This window comes from Mirounga angustirostris, unplaced genomic scaffold, assembly GCF_029215605.1.
Source record: "Mirounga angustirostris isolate CCGP_5_RB_7025 unplaced genomic scaffold, mMirAng1.0.hap1 SCAF_4, whole genome shotgun sequence".
Taxonomy (NCBI): domain Eukaryota; kingdom Metazoa; phylum Chordata; class Mammalia; order Carnivora; family Phocidae; genus Mirounga; species Mirounga angustirostris.
This window is the reverse complement of record NW_026991712.1, coordinates 53,337,624-53,359,691: the sequence shown is the minus strand read 5'-3', so window position 1 is coordinate 53,359,691 and position 22,068 is coordinate 53,337,624. Positions and strand designations below refer to the sequence as shown.

Genomic DNA, 22,068 nt, shown 5'->3' with positions numbered 1-22,068 from the left:
CAGCTTCTGCAGGTGCTGGAACAAAATGGAGTGGTTTCTGCTTCACAATTATACATCTGAAAGGTATTCAATACATTCTGAGCAAACACAAGACCACATGCATCTAGAAAATCGAAAATATACTCAACAAAATTTATTAAAAGTAAAAAGAATACACAAGTGAAAAAACTAGAAATGAACCCAAAGGGCCACTGAACACCATACTCCCAAAGTCTGTAACCAGATCTCTGGTAGCTGCCCAGATCCTGGCCTGGCTTCTGCCTTCTTGCCTCACCTCATCTCTTGGCTTTTGTTCATCTAAGTACCTGATCGAGCTCTTCACCTTGCTACTCAAGGACACAGACACTCCGAAAATTAAGAATCTGTAGCTCCCTGAATCCCCCTCTGCCCCACTTTCCCAAAATGCAGCCATCCTCTGGCCTTAAGCCCACTCCGTCATCACAGGGCTTCCTGATTCCGAAGGCCAAGGTCACCAGAATTTGGACCACAAAATACTAGCATTCCCAACTTCACACCCAAGACACATCTAACCTGCATCCAAGATTACTTGTGGCCCCTTCCCACCCAGATCCTCACTTGCTTGTGGAGCATCTTCTTCTTCCTCCCTCCGAAGCCATGCCTGACAAACATCCACCAGCAGGGCCAATCTTGCCACAAGCCCCCCAACTACCAACCAAACCCCCCACTCTGCCCCTCCCTGCAGAGCTCGCCCCCTGGAGTTTTACCCCCACCACTACAGCCCCTTTTTCTATCCTCATCTCATGGTGCTACTTGGATGATCTCAACTACACTATTCAACATTCAGTCACCTATATGTACACACCTGCTCTGTCCGGGACACTGACAGGGAGGGAGGAAACGATGGAATTTTTGTAGACAACATTTTTTTTTTTTTAAGATTTTATTTATTTATTTGAGACAGAGAGAATGAGAGACAGAGAGCATGAGAGGGAGGAGGGTCAGAGGGAGAAGCAGACTCCCTGCCGAGCAGGGAGCACGATGCGGGACTCGATCCAGGGACTCCAGGATCATGACCTGAGCCGAAGGCAGTCGCTTAACCAACTGAGCCACCCAGGCGCCCCTTGTAGACAACATTTAAGGACAGTGTTTTGTTTTTTAATAGCAGCTTCACTGACACAAACTTCGCATACAATAAAAACCACACTTTTTAACATTTTTCATATACTCACAGTTGTGAAACCATTACTACAATTTAATTTTAGAACTTTTCATTGCCCCAAAAGAAGTCTCATACCTATTAGCATCTAGAGTAGTGTTTTTGTGGGAAAAAAAATTTTTTTTTTTAGTTTCAGACTTGCAAACTTTTAGAACATTTAAAGTGATAAGGCGCTCATGTTATCCAAACACTGTATAGTATGTGATCTAGATTAATACAGTTAATAATTACCCACTGTTGGGGCCATGCAGTTTAAAGGACAGAGGTAAAGTTTTCCCTTGGGGGAAAAATTCAGCACAACTATTAAGATAACAAGCAACAATAAAGAGCAGTTTGTATCTGGAAAGCGCCTCATGGCTTTTAAATGCACTCAAATACAATGGTTTTTTTCTAAGCCTCTAGACAGGCATACAGAGCATTTACAAGAAGGAGCCTGAAGTTCAGGGACACGTGCCTGACCCACCCAGTCACCTAGGCGGGTCCCCCAGCCCAGCTCTTCTGACCCTCCGTCTTTTTCCTGGACCCGCACTTTCTCACTATTCCGTCACGGGAGAAGTACACAAGCAGCTCGATGAGAAGGCTGTGTGTTACCATTAAGCAATTCCAATTTCATATCTGAATGGAAAAAGAAAAGAAAAGAAGCCTATTTATGTTCTCCGCACAACAAAACATGCCTTTGTTTTACGCAAAGGCCCTGGAGATTTTGTCAGCACTGGTCCAGCTGTGACACACGGACACTGATTCAAAGGCCTGGGTAAATGTTCTTTGTTTAGTGGAGAGAACGTGAGCCCTCTCTAAACCCAAATCCTAGGTTCCCCTGAGGTCACCCTCAGAGTTGGTAATGGAACCTGACTGACAAGAAGTACCTGTGCCTTGCTCAACGGTTGCGAAGACAGGTTAGAGTTAGAATATTTTAATTAAAATGAGGTAAATTCTAATTACTTAACAGCTGTCTCCAGAATAACATCGTTTCTTATTCACCAAGCGCTTATTATAGCCTGAACCATTGGGAACACCCGGCTCCACCTTGTTAACCAGAGAAAACAGCTCACCTTTTCCGGGAACATTAACTCTTTTTTTCAGAAAATAAGGTAGTATTCAGTGGGTTTACTCATTAGTCACTAAGCCTTTAATGGCCTTGAAGGGATTAACGAATTCTGAAAAGTAATCTATTGTGGGTAACGATGGTGAAGGTTCCCCCTATAGTTACAGAAAACCACCTCAGTGCAGGACACAGAACATTGATGCTCAGTTAGATAACACACACACACACACACACACACACTTCCCCACAGGTACTCTATTTTTATATGCACTGGTTACATATGGTAACAAATTTTATACGACATAAATAAAATGGTTAGTGCTCCGTACTCAAAGAAATTAAACATTTCTGGGGCGCCTGGGTGGCTCAGTTGGTTAAGCAACTGCCTTCGGCTCAGGTCATGATCCTGGAGTCCCTGGATCGAGTCCCGCATGGGGCTCCCTGCTCAGCAGGGAGTCTGCTTCTCCCTCTGACCCTCCCCCCTCTCATGTGCTCTCTCTCTCATTCTCTCTGTCAAATAAAATAAATAAAATCTTTAAAAAAAAAAAAAAGAAATTAAACCATTTCTATCATCCGCCATTCTTCCTCAAAAATAGAAAAAAGTTGGAGGGGTCAACACTATCAAACCAACTAGTGAAATTTCCTCAAATTTAACCTTAAAATCCAGTATTCATTACAGGTTCTCTCATCCTGGCAGGAAGAATAAACCAATAAAGAGATTAACAGCAGTCCACAGCATTATAAGGTGCCGATGAACCACACCACCTCACCTCAATGTGAGCAACACCTGGACCATTTCCTTCAAACACAAACCCCACCTCTCCAACAAATCTGACTCTGCTTCCCACTAGCAATAACCTCTGAACTCTCATATTTATAACTCATACCTCTGTACGCATTTTGCCTTCCACCTGGGATCATACATACAAAATATAACTCCTACTAGACTAAGCTGTTTGAAGGTTAATTCCACATCACATTCAATCTCATGGAATTCACACCACATCAACATCAACTTCACCTCCCAGATATCACTCCTCATTGCCTAAGTTCCAGGTACAGAGGCTCTGCACCTTTTCCACACACACATTACACACCAGGTCATCTCTATGGTGACCCACAAGATGGCCTCCAAGACGGCTTCACTGATTGCTGGAAGTCACACACCTGTACCCGGGACAATCTGTACGACCAATAAAATACAGCTCTTGGGTTCTCTCTCTGTAGGATCGATGAAAATTAGGTCATTGGCAGCCTTATGGAAAGGCCCATGGAGTAAGAAACTGATACCTCCTGCCAAAGACTACCCAAGTCAAGCTTTGAGATGACTAACGCTCCAGCCAACGGCTTTACTGCAAACCCATGAGAGACCCTGAGCCAGAACTATGTAGCTAGCCAGTCTCAGATTCCTGGCCTTCAGAAACTGTGTAAGGTAACAAATGTTTGGTTTTTTTTTTTAAGCTGCTAAGTTTTAGGATAATATGTTAGGCAACAAAAAAATATATATGAATTTGTTACCATATGTAAGGCAATCTCCATATCACCTTTATCTAGAATATTCTTTCCTAAGCTGACCTATCAAAATTCTAAAGCTTGAGATCCAGTGGGGCTTATCTTTTGTGAAAATGCTTTGGATTCTCCCTCACCAGAATTACTTACTCCTTTCCCTTAATTCAAATTGTGTGAGTCACTTTAACAATGAGGTCAGTCCGTCTTATGGTACAGTGAAGGCTCAGAGGCCTGCATCCCAGACAAGCCATTAGCTCCCCAAGGCACAGATTAGGTCTCCATCTTCTCATTAACACCAGTCTGGCCTAGTCAAATCAAGGATTCTCAGCCATCCCACATCTGTGTACAGAAAAAACTAGGGAGTGATATTACTGGCCATTAGTTAGGGTTGGGCTGATCCCCAGTAATAAAAACTTGATTAACTGTGGAGAGGGCCTGCTGTAGTCAGGGACCACGTTTGGAAAATGGGGAGAGTCAGAGAAAGAGGAAAAAGGAAAAAAAAAACAAAAAACAAAAAACAGACTGGTCCCGGGCAGAACTTTCCCTACCCCTACACTTTCTCTTATAACCCCTCCAGAAGAGAATGGAGGAGGAGGAATCATTGACGGAATTGATGGAAACATGCGTTCACACATTCACAGAGGAAATGAGATAAAGCAGGTGGTTCAGGAGTCAACTGAACACCACCCCCCAAGTCAGCTGCAATGACTCCCAGCAGCTGATGGCAGTGGTCACAGAGCACAAACTGATCTGGATTGTATCTTGATTCCACATTTAGGAACCATAAGACCAAGGAACGAAGCATCCACTTCTTGGGCCTTCACATTTCCCACCTGCAAATTACTGTAACTTACTAAGGCAGCTTTTGAAAGGACTAAATGAGACAATGTACAAGTTCATGTGAAACATCTAGAAGGCTGCTTGGTATCTCATTCCCTTCTCTTCCCCTCACCGGAGCCAGCCTTCAGGAGCTGTGCCCCAAATAGGAGGGTCTAAACCCTAACACGAGGACCCAAAGTCAAGTCATCTCTATTTGCCTTTGTTGCTATAATTCCCAAAAGAGGCTCTAGGTGGGGCACCTGGGTGGCTCAGTCAGTTAAGCAGCCAACTCTAGCTTTCAGCAGGTCATGATCTCGGGATCCTGGGATCCAGGCCCACATCAGGCTCCACACTCAAGAGGGGAATCTGCCTGAGGATTCTACCCATCCCCCCACCAGCTCCATCTGCCCCTTCCCCTGCTCACACTCTCTCTCTAAAATAAATAAATAAATCTTAAAAAAAAAAAAAAAGAGGCTCTAGGGTTGGAAAGACAACCTTCAAATTCACTTATATACCATATACAGCTCCAATTTAAGAGTTTGGTTACTTTGGGGACTCCTGGGTGGCTCAGTTGGTTAAGTGTCTGCCCTCAGCTCAGGTCATGATCTCAGGGTCCTAGGACTGAGCCCCACATCAGGCTCCCTGCTCGGCGGGGAGTCTGCTTCTCCCTCTGCCTCTTCCCCCTGGCTTGTTCTCTCAAATAAATGAATAAAGTCTTAAAAAAAAAAAAAAAAAGGTTTGGTTATTTCTGGAACACACATCCCCCCCTTTGAACTCATTAAAACTTAGCAACAGGCCACCCATAAGCACAGTCCAGACTAATTCTTTTTTTTTTTTTAAAGATTTTATTTATTTATTTGACAGAGAGAGACACAGTGAGAGAGGGAACACAAGCAGGGGGAGTGGGAGAGGGAGAAGCAGGCCTCCCGCCGAGCAGGGAGCCTGATGTGGGGCTCGATCCCAGGACCCTGGGATCATGACCTGAGCCGAAGGCAGGCGCTTAACGACTGAGCCACCCAGGTGCCCCCAGGCTAATTCTTTTTTTTCAGCTTCATAGTTAGCAATGTCTGCCACATTAAAAACAACCAACTGATCAATCAACCAAAAATTATCATTTCTAGAATTTACAGGTATCACAAAAACCTACGCTAGGGACTAAGAGTATATAAAGATTAATAAACCTACTGAAGATTGGATAGTTCCACTTTCAACATGAAGTACACGTGTTAAATGTTTATTAAGATTCTAATACATTCCACCGTATTAAGCACCAGAGCAGACAAAAAAACAAAACACTTTTCAAAAAAATGTTATTTATGCTCTCATTCATGAAACATACATATTAAATTTTTAAACAATCATAAAAGTCACAGTTTATTTGCAGACTACTCTGTAAGGTGAATTCCATGGAAAAGACTCCAATATTTAAGTTATATATAACAAATTCTGTAATTAGCTTTAAAGAAACAAGTTCAAGGAACGGTCAGAACCAACCAGGTCATTTATGTTTCTTCAAATGAAAATAATCCTTGTCAGGCAAACGTTTTGTGTAGTATTTTGTCCTTTTCTCTATTATGAAGAATATCATGATAACAATACAAATAATTAGTAACTAAATTACATCCTAATTTTACCAACATACAAGGTTAGGATTCTGCAACATGGAAGCCAAATTCCAAGTAAAATAAGGACTTTAAAAAATACTGAACAGTAAAAAACAGCAGACATTTTACAATATGGGAAACCATAAAGAAACTGATCAATACTCATCAGAACCAACAGGGCTCTTCAAGCTCACTGAGGTTCACTGACCCTCCACTCCTGCTCCCCTTCCTGAAAGGTCTACAGTGTCCTTGTCACACAGCTGAGACCAGCACGAGCTTTTCCATAGCAACTGCAGCAAGCCCCTTAGCACTAGCAAAAGCCTCAGATGCCTCCCCTTATATTAAATATTTATTAGGTTTCAAGATAGTGGTCTTGGGGGGAAGTTTACAGGATGCACACATGGTTTAGAGCCTATTGCCCTTTCTTCAAAATACCTTTTCTATCAGGTTCACTGAAATAAACCCACAACTGGTTCCTTGAGGCTGTGGAACTGCCTTCCACATGGTGTTCAGTGCCCGTTTTAATCAAACCGAAGGGTTTTCAATTTTTTTAGGTCATCTAAATCCCTTCAGCATCTCATCCAGTAAGTCGTAACAGAAAAAAAAAATCTAATAAAGCACTATTATCTATTTAAAACCTAATAAGCCCCTTAGATCTTGGTTGTTTGGAAAGAATTAACACCGTAATGACTTACTCTGTGGGTTACTTTTTAATTTGTTTCCACACATCACATGAGGTTCCAAAGGTACAACTGTCTTAGGCTCTGCTGAAGTTCTCCTGGAGGAGGAGGACGAGGTTCACTCTATTCTGGGGGAGCCCTGCTGTTAAAATCAGCACAAATGTTGTCATCATTTATTGGGTATTTTCACATCCCAGAACAGAAAAGCACAAAAGTAAGTAATAGGTAACTCGGGTGTCCTCACAACAGAGTTTCTTGGCTTTAAAAGGAGATGCTCCCAAGAAGCTCAGAGATACAACAGCAACCTTGTTTAAGCACAGCTTGTAGCCAAAAGTGACCGATCTAAGTAGATCTGGACGGCAAGTGATCTCTGAGCACACATGGCAGTTGTCATCACACACAAATCTGAACACATTTTCAACGCAAAGCAGTTTGCAAAGTATAGACGAAGCAGGACTCTCCAGGAGCTGCTGAAACGCAAGAACTCCTTCCTCTGCTTCTTTTATCTAGAACCTTGCTCAATGCCTGGCACCCAGCACGTGCTCAAAGACTGAGGACAAGGGACCAAGGATCCTAAGAATTTTTCTCCTTCAGGAGAGCTGCCCAGTAGAGGACCACCCCCACGTCCAGCAGTCACTTTGGGGAGCACCAGCAGCAGCATGGGAAACTAGGAAAACCTCACGCACGCATCACATTTTTTTTTTTTTTTTTTTTTTTTTTTTTTTTTTTTTTTAAATATTTTACTTATTTATTTGAAAGAGAGAGACAGAACACAACCAGGGGGAGAGGGAGAAACAGGCTTCCCACCGAGCAGAGAGCCCGACATGGGGCTCGATCCCAGGACCCCGGGACCATGGCCCGAGCCGAAGGCAGACACCCAACCATCTGAGCCACCCAGGCGCCCCAACATCACATTTTTTTACTCAAGAAATGGCAGGTCCCTCTCTCTCTCTCTCTATATATATATACACTAGGATCACTCCAGACTAATCAGTATTTTCAATTGCCAGAGACAAAGGAGAAAAAAAAAATTTTTTTTGAAACTGAACTTAAAAGTAAATGTCCTTTACTCTCAGATTATGTCCTCCCTGATTTGAGAGGGGGTGTTAAAAATCGCATATTTATAAAGAAGATGGTGGGGCTTTATGTTGGTTGATTTTAACGATTTGGCAGAACAAGGAACTGACAACTCAGCGTGAGCTCCCCACCCCTAATTTTAATTTTACCCATCAAACGTATTAGCAATGGTAGTGCTGAGATGTAACACCCACTTACCCTGCCACCACCTAACTATGACTGCAGCCCCACATGACACCTGCCAGACTCACGCAACACATATCACTGCCCAGGGCAAAACAGGAAAAGAGGAATAACTGGTTTAGAAAGTGGAGGACGCAAGAAATGCTACATTTGGTTATCAATATGTAGAGTCTGACAGGAGGGAAGAACATCCAGAATGGAGAAGTCTAACAACGACTTCACATAAAAAGACACCTTTGGACTTATATCCTCTAGAAACTTGACATAAGTGAGCCATTGTTACTGAGGGCAATTCTCATCCATCGAGTGTACTGAGAGCGGAAAAAACAGTTAAGTATCAGTTTTAGGAAGTCTACAAAAAATGAAAAAAGACTGGCCAGCAGCCCAAAGCCCATTTCAGGCTGAATTTCCAAAGAACCCAATCAGCACATTTTTACAACTTTCCTAGCAACTCTGGTTTAGGCCCAGCTTAGGAGGATAATAAAACAAATTACTCAGGGCTAGGTGTTAATGTGGTGAACATCATAAAGAGTCAGGGTGACATTACCAATCAGAACAAAACTAAAATAAAATATATACATGCTCAGCAATTTCACTTCTCCATATTACCCTAGGCCAACATGCTTGCCTAAAGGAGGAATAAACAAAGATATTCAGTGCAGCATTTATTTATAACAGTTTTTAAAAATACTGTAAAGAACCGGGCGCCTGGGTGGCTCAGTTGGGTAAGCGACTGCCTTCGGCTCAGGTCATGATCCCGGAGTCCCTGGATCGAGTCCCGCATCGGGCTCCCTGCTCGGCAGGGAGTCTGCTTCTCCCTCTGACCCTCCCCCCTCTCATGTACTCTCTCTCATTCTCTCTCTCACAAATAAATAAATAAAATCTTTAAAAAAAAAAAAATACTGTAAAGAACCAAAATGCCCATTAACAGAATTTAAATTAAAGCATATTTATACTACTCTGAAACACTGTGCAGCAGTTAAAAAGAATGAAATGATCATGGGGTGCCTGGGTGGCTCAGTCGGTTAAGCGTCCAACTCTTGATTTCAGCTCAGGTCATGATCCCAGAATCGTGAGATTGAGCCCCACATAGGGCTCTGCACTGAGCTGAGCATGGAACCTGCTTAAGATTCTCTCTCGCCCTCTCCCTCTGCCCTGTCCTCCTCCCCAACTCTCTCTTAAAAAAAAAAAAATTACTATTTGAAAGCTCTCCTAAGACAGCCAGATGAAAAATACAGAAGTGCATATAGTATGAGAGTATTTGCCTTTTTGAAAGTCACACAATAGGCAAAAATCAATTCTAGGAGTGCTCCCAATGTGTGGTCCCAGAACCAGAGCATTGACATCACCTGGGAACTTGCTAAAAATGCAAATTCTCAGGCCCCACCCCAGACCACTGAATCAGCAATCTGCATAAAGCAGTATGTTTGAACAAGTCCTTGGATGCAAGCAAAAGCTTGAGAACTGCTGGTCTACACAGACCTGTATTCAGGTCCCTAAAAAAAGGACAGGACTGTCACCAACTGAGGTCTCTGAGCAAATATCTTTATCTATATTCTCTCACTCTCCTCCCTGCCTTTTTTTGACAAGGAGAGTGTATTCAGGCATCACTCTCATAAATTAAAAGTAACTTTTTTTAGATACTACAGATATTAGGAGGGGACTAGAGGAATGGTTAGCCATGCAATTACGGTAGAGGAAAAGCTGATGGAATAGGAGAATGGAGGTTCCCTGTGAGCTACTGAAAGGTTGGAGGTCACAAAAATCATGAAAAACAAGCCAAGTAGGAATTTTACTTCAGAACTCTCACTAGTGTCTCAGTGAGTTCAGCTGATCTCAGAGCGTGCGCAACAGTCAACTCCTGTACGCTGGACAGCCACCTACCAAAGAATAAAAAAAGAATAATGCAGACATTGTTTTGGAAAAGCTAAAGTGTCACAAAGTCTTTTGTTGTCCTGTTTTGTTGATTCCTTAGCCCTACACACTGCAGGGGCCAATGCTGCTCCCAGCCGACACTGTCATCTTGTATTTGCTGGGGCTGTTTGCCTGGACAGCAGGGAAAAGGAGACAGAAAAGAGGGCTTTGAAATCTAAGTAACAAATGTTAGGGACAAATGATAGTAGCCACTATCCCTCGAAGCCTTGACATCTCCTTTCCAGGTTGCGGGGCCTAGAAATGCATAAACTCTCTCTCTCTCTCTCTCTCTCACACATACACACACACACACCTGTATTTTATTTCTCATTAACTTCACAGAAGTAAAATCAACCATTACTGCCAATATTTATGAACATAAACGCACAAAGGTAGTCTGGAATCCACTTTAAAATAAGGTAATGGAAACCTGTAATATAAAAATAGGATCAGCTATACTTAATTTTCAGCTGAGAGATGTCAGTAAGAGATAACCTTTTAATCTCCCTATTATTGCTACAAGTCATGTTCCAAACTAGGAATAAAAATATGTGGTATTTTATAAAGAATTATGAATTTTCCACTTCTAAATTTTTTAAGTGAGAATACAGCTGATCTGATGTCAAAAATGCAGGCCTCACCCTTGACACACATCCTAGAACAGCTTAAAAAGCCAACATCTAAAACAGCCTAGATATCCTTACCTTAACTTTGCGATAAGAGATCAAGAAGAAGTTTCACTCTCTATAGCAAGTACTCTTCAGTTTCACTGAAGAGAAAAAGCAAAATAAGAGTACATTCTCACTCCTGGGTTTTGGGAACATCAGCTTCTTCAGTTTCAAGCTTTATTCTCTTGGATATTGCGAGATCATCACAACCCACTTGTTCTTTGACACAAGCAGAACCCCATGCTCAAAGTGACTGCAGGCCTACAAAGAAACAGCTGTGTGCCATTCAATTATCTGGGCCATGCTTCTCCATGGTACAGAGAAAAATCATCCCTTTTTAGCCTGAAAGCAAGCACAGTTTTCCTTCTCATCTCCCACCATTCAGCCAATTTTTCTTCCTTTAACAAGACCAAATTTTTAGCTACATCCATTTAGAAGCTTGTGTCCTTTACCTAGAGAAGATGAAACAAAAAGTTATAGCCTCATATAACAGAAATATCCAGTTTTTTAAAAAGAAAAGATTTAGCACTACATCAAAAGTAATAAAGAAAAACATGATTTACCTCTAAAGAGAACAGATTTAAAACTTGAGAAAAAGACCACAGTGTAAGGTGTAAGTTATATGAAGAGATCATTTTGTAACATGCCCCCACTGTAACAGATCTATTCCTAAATGAGTTAGGAAGCCAGTTAAAAGCCAGACGGGGTAGAATGGCCTTCAAGGCCTGAGCACTGACCGATAAGCAGCCTGCAATATAAACAAGAGCCCTGCACCTCTCTGTTACTTTAACAGAATGCTGCAACCCTGGGAGGCCTCTCCCTTCCTGGGGCACCTTCTAGAACAGACATTCCTGAATACTCAGGAACCTGCCTCTACCTCCCCCACTGCTGCACACCTCAGAAGCAGGTCAATCCTGAACATGTTTTTCCTTCCCCACTCCCCGCTCCAGCTCCATCCGGAGATGAGGGGCCAGCCTTGACCTTGGGGGGGGAGGAGGGCGGGAGGACCAGGCCAGCCTGCAACAGTGACTGACAGAATCACGCGGGCGGAAGCCAACCGCCCCTGGGCTGCCATGAAGCCACCGAAGGCAGCTGCAGCTCCCGGTCAAGGTCCGAAATGCTCCCTTCCTCAACACCCACACCCCCCCAACACCAACTGCATTTAATATCCAAAACTGTGACTGGCAAATCCAGCTTTAAAGAAGATCTCTTCTGTGAAAGAAGTCAGGCACAAGCAGGTCTCGGGTTCCCTTTGAACAGAGGAAACTTGATATCCTGAAGGCCTGCCAAAGAAAGCAGCCTGTGTTTCGAGTCCATGCTTGTGATTAAGAACCTGAATAGTGACTGGACAGGGTGTGTGCAGGGGAGAGGGGGGAGGGCAAGCGGACAAATGTTAGTGAATACAGGAAATGAGGTCTGTACTTAGGTTTTTACTTTCATTAAAATGTGCTTATGTTTCCCGTAGTATATGTGTCCCTTAATTAACAGGTATTTTCAAAGAAAGGATGATGCTGGGACACAGACAAATCAATGTGGGAGAAGGGTGCTGAAGATGACAGGGATCTCTAGGCCTTTTTACTTAAAAGAAATGTTTTACTGCTTTGCTTTTACACATTTTCACCTACTAAGATGATGTTTAATTTATGGGGGAAAAAATGGTGAAGAATTACTACAAAGCACAAGAAAAGACCAAACACACTAAGTACAGCTGCTTGAACCTCAAGATGCCAGGTCACAGAAGGAAGTGAATGACAGCCGTAGCTGCTTCCCAATAAGCCCCAGGGGGGCTGCCCACTGGCTTCTGCTGGAAGGGAAAAACTAATTCCTCAAAAGGTGTTCCAGCTTCCCCAGGCAGGCCAGACAGGGGTGAGGGGAGTGCTTCGTTTCCAGCACTTCCACATCCCAGCGTGGCCTTCTCCCCAGAACAGCAATCGCCAAGACTGTAACTACAGACCCAAAAGCTCTGCTGGACTGGCATCCAAACATTTCACTCACCCGTGGTGAGCACAAAGATTCGCAGGCAAAATTCCATACGTTGAAATCCTGGTATTATTAAATAAATCTGCATTTTAGCAAAGGTATGTCTGTAACAAATCCATTTAAGATAAGGTCTCTCCGGGCACCTGGGTGGCTCAGTGGGTTAGGCGTCCGACTCTTGGTTTCGGCTCAGGTCATGGTCTCAGGGTCCTGGGATGGAGGCCTGGATCGGGCTCCCCACTCAGCGAGGAGTCTGCTTGAGATGCTCTCTCCCCTTCTCCCCTCCCGGGAGTGCACACTCTCTCTAAGTAAATAAATTAATTAAAGTAAAATAAAATAAGGTCTTTCTACATGATTGAGAGGTGGTAAAATACTGTAAACTATAGGATATTGGGTAGTTCTTTAAGCCCCCCACACTTCACACTCCCTCACTGGTTAAGATGGGAAAGGAAGAGTACATCTGAGCAGAGCTAAAGGGAGGCTCAAATAAGGCATTTGCTGCCCTGACTTGCTTGGCTGGGGCCAGGACCAGGGGTGCACTGAATAGATTGTGAGCATCACTGCCAAATAAAATTCCTCCTTCCCACTCGATACAGGTTGAAAAGAACTAAGAATTTCAAATTCTTCCAAAGCTAAAAGGCCCAAACCATCCGCATCTCACCTTCTGCATGCTTCCAATCACCTTTCTGACCTCTAAAGAAAAGGGCAGAACTACCACATTCTCTGTGGCGGGGCGCACCGTGAAGGGCCCAGTAACATTTTTCTTTTGTTCAGCATAGAAAATACAGATGTGAGGTAGTGGTATTAATGGGAAAATGAACACACATTAAAAACTCCCCAATGGGGCACCTGGGGGGCTTAGTCGATTGAGTATCCCGGCTCCTGATCTCAGCTCAGGTCTTGATCTCAGGGTCATGAGTTCAAGTCCCACACTGGGCTCCACGCTGGGTATGGAGCCTACTTAAAAAATTTCCCCAAACTGCCTTTTATTGCCAAAAGCAAAAGAGTGACTGGGTGAACAGGACCCGGGGTCAAGAGAAGCAGGAGAGTTCTCAGAGTGCCTGGGGGCTCCTGTTACAGTGCCACGTGGGCAAACGTGGGTGAAAGCCCCCGGGAGCCCAGATGGGAGGGGCCACCCACCCCACAGCCTCTTCCTCAGCTCAGGGAGCTGGAGCACTTGCTGGTAGCCAACATGTCTCATGTTTGGTGGCCAGTCCAAGGTGGAAGTGACAATGTGACAAATGCCCATACCCTGGAATGGCACAGGATTAGAACCGCAAATGAACAACCACTTCCCTCAATTCCTTTAATTGATAAAGAAAAATCAAAAGTTCCTCTTCATCTTCCAGTAAATTTTAAAAATTATGCAGCCTCTAAGTGTTTCTGCTTTGCCGAGCATCCATACAGAGACCCAAAGAGTTAAAAAGTGTGAGTTTTGAAAATGCCCAATTAATGATTTGAAATTTTTTCTAAGCTTTGAATCATTACACATGCCAAAAAGAGAGAAAGACCTATAAGTTAACGTCACAAAAGCAATGAAATTAATTAATAATAAATGAACAAACTAGGAAATCTGTTTCTCGGGGGTTTTTTATTTCCACAGGAAAAAAGCTAACACTAATAGGAAACATAAAATATCTTGAATAAATCCCTTAAGTAAAAGCAAAATAAAAAGAACAAGAACAAAAAAATTCTTGAGTTCCATTTTATGGCCCTAAATAGGGAAAGATAAAAAGAGAAGACGAAAATGGAAATTCGGTGGAGAAGAAAGACAGGAAAGGAGAGAAAAGCTAAAGGGCGGGGGAAGAGCAAAGCTGGATGACAGACCCACAGAAAAATGCAGCATGCCAAGAGAAAACTGAGAGGAGCTGAAAGACAGATGTGTGATTTGAGGTTTACGCTTCACTTTGGATTTTAGGGAATTATCAAAGTTATCCAGTGCACTTTGAAAAGTTGGTTGTTTCAGCAGAGTTCACTGCTTTTCAAACTTAACAGCTACAGTTGCCATTATAAATAGAATAATCAGACTAGGAAAACGTCATCAGACCAACTGCAGTGACCAAAGCCCCAGCCAGAGGCAAACCAGCAAAACAGCAAGAGTCCCAGGGCTGGAGTCCCTTCTGGAGGTTAAAAAGAGGAAATTTGAGAACGGATTATAATTCTGGGAAAAATAAAAGCCCCTAAACCAAGAGAAACCTGTTATGTTATCTTTACTATTAGTCCAAATTTTCATTTAATCCCTGAAGCAATGAGCAATCCATTTAAAAATCACCGGAAGAACCGATTGAAAGGTATGGTTTCCCTTCCAACAACGATCCGAGAGAAATAACTGATGGACTCCAGTTTGGGACCTGCCACTCTGGACTGAAAATCGTTTCTTAAGAGAACCTGGGTGAGAATATTTGACAAATCCAGACATGCTGCACACATGAATCCCATAGCTGAGACACAAACTTCAGGTTTGTGAGCACTCACAACTTCAGGTTTGCCCTGAGAAATCACCAGTTTAAAAAAAATCATCATCATCATCATCATCAGGATTTGGCTCAAATGTAACCTCCAGGCAAAATTGCTTCTCTGGCTCTCAAACCACCCAGAGAATGTGTAATACTACACTTTCATTTTGCAAATATTTAGTAAGTACTTCTTCTCTGCAAGGCTGTTACCATTAAAGTGAATTATTGCTCACAGACTTGAGCTCCTTGAAGGTCAAACTCTAGGATATGACTATTAAAATACACTTTGCATTAAAAGCATCTTAACTAAAACCAGTGATATACAGAGTAACAGCTAAGCCAGTTACTCTCCCCCGCCTCTGGTTTCTTCCCTCATTTTACAAATGCGCACAAAGGTCAAGCTACCACCCCCTCTGTGCTCAAAAACAAAAACCAACACTCAATACAGGCAAGCAAAGCCCACCCCACCCCAACCCACGGAGCCTGAATCTCTCAGCATTACCGACCATGGGTAGTCAAGCACAGGCCAATATCTACTCTTTCCGCCCAATCCCCTTGGCCTCTCCACAGACCTTGAAAGTTGAACTCCCTGTGGCTTAACTCACCTTCCTCTCCCAGCCCTGAAATGTTCAACATCCAAGTTCTGCTCTCCTTTTACTCCACATTTTTTTCCTGGACCATCTCAGCAACTTAATAGCTTCCAATATCACATGTCTCCCAAACCTCGATATCCTGCCCCACTCCTTCTCTTAGAGATCCGTATTTCACTCCCAAACCTACCCACATAAACGTCCCAGGAGAACTGGGTAGTGGTTTTAAAACACGTGCACACAGTCACGGACACTCTTCCCACCAAAAGTGGAGTCTCACCTCCCTCTCCTTGAATATGTGCTGGCCTTCGAGGCACATTTCTAACAGAATGTGGAGGAGGTGATGCCCGAGGCTAAGTCATAAAAAGCCACACAGCTTCTGCCTGCCTCTCTCTTAGGAGTCACACCTTGGGAGCCCGTAGGCAACACGTAAGAAGGCAGGGTCTACGGCACAGCCTCTGGCGAAAAGCAATACTCAACGTAGGCAAGCAAATAACGATCAAACAGGGTTTTTTTTTTTTCTGGAGACCATGCAGATAGAGACGGATGTCGAGAAGCCCCTACTGCTTGGGTCTTCCCAGTACAACTGCCCCTCAAGGGAGTGAGTAAGCCTTCAGATGATCCCCGCCTCATACTTCAAGCCGCCCTGGCTGAGGCTGAGCAGAGACAAGCTGTCCCCACCAAGCCCTGCCCAAATGACAGATCTATGACCATAATAAAGGCTGTTATTTTAAACCACTAGGTTGAGTTTTTTTTTAAGGTTTTTGTTTGTTTGTTTGTTTTTTAAAGATTTTATTTATTTATTTGACAGAGAGAGACATAGTGAGAGAGGGAACACAAGCAGGGGGAGTAGGAGAGGGAGAAGCAGGCTTCCCCGCGGAGCAGGGAGCCCAATGAGGGGGCTCGATCCCAGGACCCCGGGCTCATGACCTGAGCCGAAAGCAAACGTTCAGCTGACTGAGCCACACAGGCACCCCTAAACCACTAGGTTTTAACATGATTTGTTATACAGCTCTGGACAACTGGAAAGACCTCAAATGTGACATACCCCAAACTAAATTCATTATCTCCCTCCCTCATCTGGTCTTCTTTCTAGATTTTCTATCCCAGTTCCTTTTCCATGCAATCTGAAAGTCCTTCTCTACTGTTCTCTACCCTCAGATCCCCCCCACCCCTGACATCTGACACACTGTAACCCAGTGGTCTCTCAGGAACCCAGCACCCCACCTCTGGTGTGAAAATTAATAAAGGGAAACCTCACTAAAATGGGAGTTGGGAGGGTTGGGGGCAGGGGGAACTCTCTTGCGCTACCACTCTCGTAGTTAATTGCAGACCCAACAGGAAGAGACAGGACCTTGCACACAGATACTACTTTACTATTCCAGCAGGAAGAAGGAAGGCTTCCTCCTGCCCCAACAGCCCAGCCAATGAGAGACAGGCCCAGCTCAACCAATGAAAAGCCACTATAACTTAGAACTCCCAGTTTAGGGGCACATAGGTGGCTCAGTCTGTTGAGCATCGGACTCTTGGCTTCAGCTCAGGTCATGATCTCAGGGTGGTAGGATGGAGCCTGGTACAGGACTCTGTGCTCAGGGCAGAGGCTGTTTGAGATTCTTTCCCCTCCCTCTCCCTCTGCTTCTCCCCCTGCTCCCGCGCATGCTCTCTCTCTCTCTCTCTCTCTCTCTAAAATAAATAAATAAAATCTTAAAAAAAAGGAACTTCCAGTTTACTCCAATAGACTTTTTGTTTATGACAGTCTTCCCAGCTTCCCACTTTCTTCTACAAGAGTATTCTTCTTCTTTGTTTGGTGGACTTGCCTGGGGTTTTGCCATAGTTTGCCTGTCCTGGATTGCAATTCTCTGTTATTCCCAAATAAACCCATCTTTTGCTGGTAAAATAACTGGTAGTCTTATTTCTTAAGGTTAACACTGGCTAGGAATACAGTGACACCCTTCACCTGGTTTGCTAGTACCTTCTATTCAACTGCCAAAATAATATTCTAAAACTGAACTCCCGCACACCTAACCACCAACTAATTGCCTACAGAATACAGTCCTGACTCCTGATCCTGACACACAAGACTGTTCACACCACCGCCCCTCCCCCACCTGGGTGACTACCCGAGACTCTGGATCCAGGGACTTCTGAGGATTCACAAACACCTTTTTGCCCTTTCATGCCACAGCACCTTTGCACATGTTGACTCTCCTCCGTAAATTCCCTTCTTCATCCTTCTTTCTCTCCCTGCTTACAAAGAATCCTGCTTAGCCTTCAAGTCCAAGTTCAAAGGTTATGTACTTTGAGAATCTTTTCTGATGACCCAACCGGACTTGCTCACTTCCTCCGCCATCAGTTATGCAAGCCCTTACAACACCCATTTCACTACAGTGACCTAGTCTCTGTTCCTCCGGTCTGGCCTGTGAGCCTGAGGGCAGGCATCCTATCAGGTTTGCCCCCAAATAAATTAAATGTTTAATTTGAACTGGAAACCACTAAGTGAGCCTTTTACAGAAATATCTAATATTCAGTTTCAGAATCAATACTATTCAGCACCTGAGCTGGTCACAGATTTTAACTTAATTTTCTAAGATATCTGGAGTATTATCAGCCTCCAGGAGATGTAGTGACCTATCCAGTGTCTCATAACCAGAAAATGATGAAGCCAAATTTTGAACCCAGATATAACTTCAAGTCCAGCACTCTTTGCCCTAAACATTTACAATCAGTGCTTCGGCACAAGGACAGACACACGGCCATATTCTGGCAAAGATACACCCTTTAGCGCCCCACTCCCATGGCAGCTCCCAGAGCACACTGCTCTTTTGAACCACCCCTTTGAAAGAAAAAAGGAGACTGCATATAACTTTTAGGTAGTATAGTATGTTGTGTAAGGACATGTATTCTGTAGCCAAATATCCCAAATTTAAGACCAAGATGTGTCTGTATCAAAGCTCTGTGCCCCTGGAGAATTTATTCTTCTATCCCTTTACACCTTGTTTCTTCATGTGTAAAGCAGGGATATTAAGAGCACTGCTCATGGGTTTCTTGTGAAGGTATTAGAAAAATGAAACACGAAAAGCATTTAGAACATAACCTGGCACATGAAATACACTCAGCAAACCCTGTCGCTGGTATTAGGAGGAGTAGGAGGAGTATTTCTTAACAGTGACCCAGTAAAAACCCCAGCTGGAAAACTTAGGTAATTATAATGCAGGGCTGAAGCTGTGTCCCTTCAGATTCCAATTTTAATTAGTTGGGGAAAAAAAAAAAAAAACATTTTTAAGAAGTATGAAGTATCCCCAGGGCTTTAAACTGGTTAACAAATGTAGCTTCAATTTTCCTGGGGCTCCCAGTGCTTCTCTTAGAGACAAGAGGTGTGGGACGCAGTTCTTGTACCACTCACCACATCTGGCACATTTTGTACGGGGAAGTCGTGATCAATCAGCCTCTGTTTCCTCGTGTATATAACGAACATGATACCAGTCCTATCACCCAGCAGCATTAAAAGGCTCAAACGAAATAACGTGTAGAAAAATTAATAAGAGTTTTGCAAAAGCCAGGTGGTGGCATCATCACCAACATCATTCTGAGTTCTAATAAGGTGATACACGAACAGTGATATACTCACTCAACACCAAAACAACAGGCTGGTCATCCTTTTGCTAAGTGCCTCAACAGCCAAGATGTTTGCATTTTTCTGCATTTTTTTTTTTCCAGAATTCTCATTCCGGTTAACGAGTAGTATGTACTTTCCACCACTGTCAACATACCCCTTGCCCTTCTCAACTGTATTCAAAGAGAACTTCTACGGGCGCCTGGGTGGCTCAGTTGGTTGGGCGACTGCCTTCGGCTCAGGTCATGATCCTGGAGTCCCGGGATCGAGTCCCGCGTCGGGCTCCCTGCTCGGCAGGGGGTCTGCTTCTCCCTCTGCCCTCTTCCCTCTCGTGCTCTCTGTCTCTCATTCTCTCTCTCTCAAATAAATAAATAAAATTAAAAAAAAAAAAAAAAGAGAACTTCTAAAATGTATTGAGACCATCCATGCCTCCTAAGCTCAGGATACAGTCAAAGCAAATCACTACCTTTGGTAGAACATAGGAAATGCACTTATGAAAGTACTTATCGAGCACTGCCTCCAACATGCTTTAGGGAACAGAACTGTATCCCCACTGCCTCTTCCTCTACCTGTACATGTATGTATACACACAATCCACATAATACTTCAGAAGTAAAGTAACAATTTGGCTTCTCTTTACAGATTTTCAGTGATTTTATATAAAACTATAAGCACATTTGGAACATATATTCTTGTCTTCCTGCCAAACCATTATCCTTCCCAAGTTCTTACCCATTCTATCTAATCCCATCTGACTATCTGTGCTAGAAATCTTTCCGATCAATTATGTACAATACGACAAACATTTATGGAGCGCCTGCTACGTACGCAACTGAATGCTAGGGATACAAATTTAAGAACATTCTTCTGTTCTAGTGACACTTTATTTCTAGCCAAGTACAGGTCCCAGTGGGATAAACTACTATCTCTATTCCTATAGCCCTGTTGATTGCACCATATGTTCCTTTTCACACTACAATGCTTCCAACAATGCTCAGAATACAATGGGTGAAGTCTGATCCTATATATATTTTTTTTTTTAAAGATTTTATTTATTTGACAGAGAGAGACACAGTGAGAGAGGGAACACAAGAAGGGGGAGTGGGAGAGGGAGAAGCAGGCTTCCTGCTGAGCAGGGAGCCCGATGTGGGGCTCAATCCCAGGACCTGGGATCATGACCTGAGCCGAAGGCAGACGCTTAACAACTGAGCCACCCAGGTGCCCCTGAAGTTTGATCCTAATAGTAAACTCCCAATCCAAAATTTTATCAAGGTCACATTTTATATAATTTTTATTTATTTATCTGACAGAGAGACATAGCGAGAGAGGGAACACAAGCAGGGAAGGGAGTGGGAGAGGGAGAAGCAGGCTTCCTGCTGAGCAGGGAGCCTGATGTGGGGCTCGATTTCCAGGACCCCAGGATCATGACCTGAGACGCTTAACAACTGAGCCACCCAGGCGCCCCTTATATAATTTTTTAAACTGACATTTATGTTTGCATAGCTGTAACATGAAATACACCATGCCTATAAGCCCAGGCATGTAAATTAACAGTCCTGACTAAAACCACTATTTTTAGTACTGACTGATTACAAAAGTGTCTTAAGAGAAGACTTAAAGACAGAGAAGGAAGAACTGAAAGCTACTCAGAGCCATGCAAATTACTCCAAAAAAAATGTCCCCTAGAAAATATTTGCTCTTAATACTGTATTTTGTTAGTAAAAACATTATGAAGGTCCAATATAACCAAAATGAAAATAAAAACAGGAAAAATAAATATTTGCCACAAAACACAAAGGTTTAATAAGAGCATGAGGCGGGGATGATGAGAAGGCCAAGACACACCAAGATCCCAAGTGTAAAAAAAGTGAGTAACAATCTCAAGAGGGGAAGAAAAATGGCTAATAATATATATAGCCTCTCTAGTAAATGGAGAAATTTTAAATGAAAAGAGATGGCATTTTCCCCCACAAAGATCGTAATATTTTTTTTATTAAGGCAATGACATCTGTGCAGCAAAGGAAACAACTTACAAGAGTGAAAAGACAACCTACTGAATGGGAGAAATTATGTGCAAACCATATAAAGAACTCCTACAACTTGACAACAGTAACAAAAACAAATAATCCAATCCATAATGGGCAAAGGACTTCAACAGACATTTCTCTAGAGAAGACATACAGATGGCCAACAAGCATATAAAAACATACTCTAGGGGCACCTGGGTGGCTCACTCGTTAAGCATCTGCCTTCAGCTCGGGTCATGATTCCAGGGTCCTGGGACAGAGCCCCAAGTCAGGCTCCCTGCTCAGCGGGAAACCTGCTTCTTCCTCTCCCACTCCCCGTTTGTGTTCCCTCTCTCGCTGTGTCCCTCTCTGTCAAATAAATAAATACAATCTTAAAAAAAAAAAAATACTCTACATCACTCATCATCAGGGAAGTGCAAATCAAAACCACAATGAGCTATCACCTCACACCCATTAGGACAGCCACTATAAAAAAAAAAAAAGTAAGTTAATTAATTAAATAAAAATGAAAACAAAAAAACAATAACAAGTGTTGCTGAGGATGCAGAGAAATAAGAACCCTTTCAACCTCCCCTATCCATTTTTTGCTCCCCTCCTCATGCCTTCCCTTTTCCCTTTAAAACAACTGGTGGGAAGCACCTCGGTGGTTCAGTCAGTTGAGCAACCAACTCTTGGTTTCAGCTCAGATCACGATCTAAGGGTTGTTGTGATCAATCCTTGCATCAGCTC

The 22,068-nt window shown here is 43.2% G+C and overlaps 1 protein-coding gene and 1 long non-coding RNA gene across 2 annotated transcripts in view; both read right to left on the bottom strand.

The window, feature by feature from the left end:
• TPD52 (tumor protein D52) overlaps window positions 1-22,068 on the bottom strand; it is a 109,621-nt gene that overhangs the window by 80,252 nt on the left and 7,301 nt on the right. The gene's annotated exons all lie outside the window — the stretch shown is intronic.
• On the bottom strand, window positions 1,704-20,716 carry LOC129046423 (uncharacterized). The gene is made up of 3 exons (XR_010410631.1): window positions 10,713-20,716; window positions 9,891-9,974; window positions 1,704-6,976 (listed from the first exon to the last, which is right to left on the bottom strand). It is a non-coding gene; the product is annotated as an uncharacterized LOC129046423 (long non-coding RNA).